At 57.7% G+C, this 5,000-nt stretch overlaps 2 non-coding genes and 1 pseudogene across 2 annotated transcripts in view; all 3 read left to right on the top strand.

Annotated features, from left to right (window-relative positions):
• The window catches only part of LOC138944459 (small subunit ribosomal RNA), a 1,921-nt gene extending 1,834 nt beyond the window's left edge, over positions 1 to 87 (top strand). Inside the window, exon 1 of the ribosomal RNA XR_011448770.1 lies at positions 1 to 87. This exon is cut by the window's left edge and continues 1,834 nt beyond it. This is a non-coding gene — a ribosomal RNA (small subunit ribosomal RNA).
• Positions 88 to 933: 846 nt separating this feature from the next.
• LOC138944456 (5.8S ribosomal RNA) lies at positions 934 to 1,088 on the top strand. Its single transcript, XR_011448768.1, has one exon. It is a non-coding gene; the product is annotated as a 5.8S ribosomal RNA (ribosomal RNA).
• A 932-nt stretch (positions 1,089 to 2,020) lies between these two features.
• Positions 2,021 to 5,000, top strand: LOC138944457 (large subunit ribosomal RNA; annotated as a pseudogene; the record flags this gene model as incomplete).

Genomic DNA, 5,000 nt, shown 5'->3' with positions numbered 1-5,000 from the left:
TGCCGGGAAGATGACCAAACTTGATCATTTAGAGGAAGTAAAAGTCGTAACAAGGTTTCCGTAGGTGAACCTGCGGAAGGATCATTAACGTTCCGGAGGTCCTGCTCTGCGTCTCGAGTCTTTTGGACGCGCGCTCGCAGCAGTCGGCGACTGAATGGACAAAGAAAACAGATACGAAAGTAAAATGGAATTGACGGATTATATCCCGCATGTACTAATACGACGACGCGCGTCGAACGCCGCGCGCCTCTGCGACGACCCGAGAGAGAAAGGGAAGCCAGCAGCAGAGCGCCGTCGGCCTTTTTCGGTGCGGTCGGCGTCGTGCGAGCGGGATGGAGGAGGAGAGGATTATCCGAGACTCTCTCCTTAAGCTTCGTAGCCGCAACCGGCGTCGCGTCGCGTCGCGCGCGACCCGTTGAGGCTCGTTGCGCAAATTGCGAAATTACATGAATGCGATTCGGAGCAGAAGACGCTTTCCCGATCGCGCTCTTGCCAAGCGCAGAGTTACGATCCGGCGTTAGCGCGTACCGGTGGTAACCTACGCCCGTCCGTGCGTCCGCAACGCTCGTGAACGCGCCCCTCCCCGCACCGGGGCAGCGGTCAGCGTGTTTGTACGCGAGCGCGCGGCTATCGGACGAACGGGCGAGAGGACGGATCACACCCGATCAAGTCCGACGGTTTCTTCAAAGAACATTCCGCCCCGGCTCTTCCAAATATATATATTATTATATTATATGTACGGGGAAGAGACGCTCCGATCGCGAAACAACTTTTGTGCCGTAGCCTCCCCAGCGGTGGCGGCGGTCCGCGCGCGTGCTCGGACGCGCGCGGCCAGGCTGATCGAAGGGCCAACGATTTTATCTCTCTCTCTTCGGAGAGGAGACTAAGATGGATGAACGAAGCGTTCGTTGAACGCAAGAATTGCAAAACGATTACCCTGAACGGTGGATCACTTGGCTCGTGGGTCGATGAAGAACGCAGCTAATTGCGCGTCAACTTGTGAACTGCAGGACACATGAACATCGACATTTCGAACGCACATTGCGGTCCACGGATACAATTCCCGGACCACGCCTGGCTGAGGGTCGTTTTAGTACCTCGAAACTGCTTGCGCCTTTGCGCGCCGGGCCACCGTGCCCGTTCGCGCAAACGGTGTACGAGCGATAGTTGGACGTTCGCCCGAGACGAGCCGTCCCGAGAGGCGGCCCCTTGGCGTCGTCTGAAATAACACCGAGGAAAAGGAAGAGTGAGAGCAGCGTACGCACACACGCAGTAAGTAAAGATAGGGAGCCTGCGCGCGCGCGCCCGGAAACTGTCGAAGGAGAGAGGGAGTAGAAGACACGCGCACACACGTTGCGTTATCCCTCTCGCGGTCTCCCGGTGCGCCAGCGCGCGCTCGCGCCTCTTACGCGCGAGTCTTGGTGCGCGCCACCTTCCGCGCAAACGGTAGGAGAGAACCGCGGCGCGTCGTCGCCCGGCGGTACGCGGAGAGAAAAGAGCGAGAGAGCCCTCCTTAACGCGGGTGAATCGCGAGCCGACCGCTTGTCCGAGTCCACGAAATTCTCGAAAACGAATATAGGGGACCGGCACGCGTCGTCGTGTACTCGTCGAATCCGATTCGCCCCGTCGTATCCCATATCCGTGCATAACACACGATATGCGGAGAGAAAATTTGAAGGATGTGGGTGATAGAGATGTACGTGTACGCGCACACTCGCTCGCAATGTATCTCGCGTCCCCGGCGATCGAAGATGACGCGATCCGCGCCGATCTTATTCGTTGTTTGCAAGCAGACAACTCGAACGAGATTCGATCGGCTTACATTTCCTCCTATTAGCGGCTGCGAGCCGCGCGTGGAAGAATCGTTGTCACAAACAACACGTCTCCTCGCCACTCCTCCGAGTACAATGCGAAGCCGCTGTGCCGGCGCTGCCGCTCTCCCGACGCTCGCTCTCTAAGTGAGAAAAGAGCCGGCGGAGGAGGCGGCGCGGCCACGGTTATCGAAAACTAAACTCTTTGACGACCTCAGAGCAGGCGAGATTACCCGCTGAATTTAAGCATATTATTAAGCGGAGGAAAAGAAACTAACTAGGATTTCCTTAGTAGCGGCGAGCGAACAGGAAAGAGCCCAGCACCGAATCCCGCGGTTCCGCCGCAGGGAAATGTGGTGTTTGGGAGGATCCGCTTATCCCGAGGTGTCGCGTCGCGTCCAAGTCCATCTTGAATGGGGCCACTTACCCGTAGAGGGTGCCAGGCCCGTAGCGACCGGTGCGCGTCTCGGGAGGATCTCTCCTTAGAGTCGGGTTGCTTGAGAGTGCAGCTCTAAGTGGGTGGTAAACTCCATCTAAGGCTAAATACGACCACGAGACCGATAGCGAACAAGTACCGTGAGGGAAAGTTGAAAAGAACTTTGAAGAGAGAGTTCAAGAGTACGTGAAACCGTTCAGGGGTAAACCTAAGAAACCCAAAAGATCGAACGGGGAGATTCATCGTCAGCGGCGCTGGCTTCGCGTCGGTGGGCGATGTCCCGCGGAGTCCTCGCGGCTCTCGCGCGGGCACGCTACCGTGCGTCGATGTCCGGCGCTCGTCGTCGTGCACTTCTCCCCAAGTAGAACGTCGCGACCCGCTGGGTGTCGGTCTACGGTCCGGGTGCGGTGACTGTCGCGTCGCCGGTAAAACGGCACGCGACAAACCCCCGGTCGCCCGGCCGGCTGCTCGGCGGTACGCGCAAGGTATCAGGCCGCACTATTTACGGTGCGTCGAGGCCGTCGCAAGCGCGCGCCACGGTACTCGGAGGTTACGGACTTTGCGCCGTCCCCGGTCCTGGCCCGCTGTTGGTTGAAGTACGGTTCACCTTCGACAGGCCTGTCGAACGTCCCTCTTATTCCCTTGTGGGAATCGAGGGGGATCTATACCGGTCGGCGACGCTACTGCTTTGGGTACTCTTAGGACCCGTCTTGAAACACGGACCAAGGAGTCTAACATGTACGCGAGTCATTGGGACTTGTCGCGAGACCTAAAGGCGTAATGAAAGTGAAGATCGACCCTGGCCGTCGATCGAGGGAGGATGGGCCGCGTCGCGATGCGGCCTCGCACTCCCTGGGCGTCTCGTTCTCATCGCGAGAAGAGGCGCACCCAGAGCGTACACGTTGGGACCCGAAAGATGGTGAACTATGCCTGGTCAGGACGAAGTCAGGGGAAACCCTGATGGAGGTCCGTAGCGATTCTGACGTGCAAATCGATCGTCGGAACTGGGTATAGGGGCGAAAGACTAATCGAACCATCTAGTAGCTGGTTCCCTCCGAAGTTTCCCTCAGGATAGCTGGCACTCGACCGTTCCCCACGGAACGCGAACGAGTCTCATCTGGTAAAGCGAATGATTAGAGGCCTTGGGGCCGAAACGACCTCAACCTATTCTCAAACTTTAAATGGGTGAGATCTCTGGCTTTCTTGAATTATGAAGCCACGAGCATCTCGGATCAGAGTGCCAAGTGGGCCATTTTTGGTAAGCAGAACTGGCGCTGTGGGATGAACCAAACGCAGAGTTAAGGCGCCCAACTCGACGCTCATGGGACACCATGAAAGGCGTTGGTTGCTTAAGACAGCAGGACGGTGGCCATGGAAGTCGGAATCCGCTAAGGAGTGTGTAACAACTCACCTGCCGAAGCAACTAGCCCTGAAAATGGATGGCGCTGAAGCGTCGAGCCTATACTCTGCCGTCAGCGGCAAGTGGGGCGGCAACGGGAGCGCCGGGCGCGTCGTGTCTTGTTGGTACGGTGTCGCAAGGTCTCTCGCGTCGTCACGAAGCCCTGACGAGTAGGAGGGTCGCGACGGTGAGCGCAGAAGGGTCTGGGCGCGAGCCTGCCTGGAGCCGCCGTCGGTGCAGATCTTGGTGGTAGTAGCAAATACTCCAGCGAGGCCCTGGAGGACTGACGTGGAGAAGGGTTTCGTGTGAACAGCCGTTGCACACGAGTCAGTCGATCCTAAGCCCTAGGAGAAATCCTATGTCAATGACGGCGTACAATATACTCGAGTGTCGAAGAAACACAGCAACAAAACAGCAGAACCGAGCGAGTCGCGCACGAACGTCGCTTTACGCGCGCGTTCCGTTGCCGCTGGCGAGCGACGTTTTGATGATGATGATGATGATGTATATAAAGACACACGCCCGTCGGGCGAAAGGGAATCCGGTTCCTATTCCGGAACCCGGCAGCGGAACCGCATACAATTCGGGCCCTCGTAAGAGTGTTCGTCGGGGTAACCCAAAATGACCTGGAGACGCCGTCGGGAGATCCGGGAAGAGTTTTCTTTTCTGTATAAGCGTTCGAGTTCCCTGGAAACCTCTAGCAGGGAGATAGGGTTTGGAACGCGAAGAGCACCGCAGTTGCGGCGGTGTCCGGATCTTCCCCTCGGACCTTGAAAATCCAGGAGAGGGCCACGTGGAGGTGTCGCGCCGGTTCGTACCCATATCCGCAGCAGGTCTCCAAGGTAAAGAGCCTCTAGTCGATAGAATAATGTAGGTAAGGGAAGTCGGCAAATTGGATCCGTAACTTCGGAATAAGGATTGGCTCTGAGGAGCGGGGCGTGTCGGGCTTGGTCGGGAAGCGGGTCTGGCTGACGTGCCGGGCCTGGGCGAGGTGAACGGTCGGCGTTCTCGCGCCGGTCCCGGGATCCGAGCTCGGTCCCGTGCCTTGGCCTCCCGCGGATCTTCCTTGCTGCGAGGCTTCCGTGGCGGCGCGAGCCGTCGTGGTCGTCCTCTTCGGCCGCCATTCAACGCTCAGCTCAGAACTGGCACGGACTAGGGGAATCCGACTGTCTAATTAAAACAAAGCATTGCGATGGCCCTCGCGGGTGTTGACGCAATGTGATTTCTGCCCAGTGCTCTGAATGTCAACGTGAAGAAATTCAAGCAAGCGCGGGTAAACGGCGGGAGTAACTATGACTCTCTTAAGGTAGCCAAATGCCTCGTCATCTAGTACTCTGCGTTGATACCACTGCTT

This window comes from Polyergus mexicanus, unplaced genomic scaffold (genome assembly GCF_030449975.1).
Source record: "Polyergus mexicanus isolate NDT 795.1 unplaced genomic scaffold, iyPolMexi1.0 SCAF_205, whole genome shotgun sequence".
NCBI classification, from domain to species: Eukaryota; Metazoa; Arthropoda; class Insecta; order Hymenoptera; family Formicidae; genus Polyergus; species Polyergus mexicanus.
The sequence above is the reverse complement of the archived record's forward strand: the minus strand, read 5'-3'. Positions and strand labels throughout refer to the sequence as shown.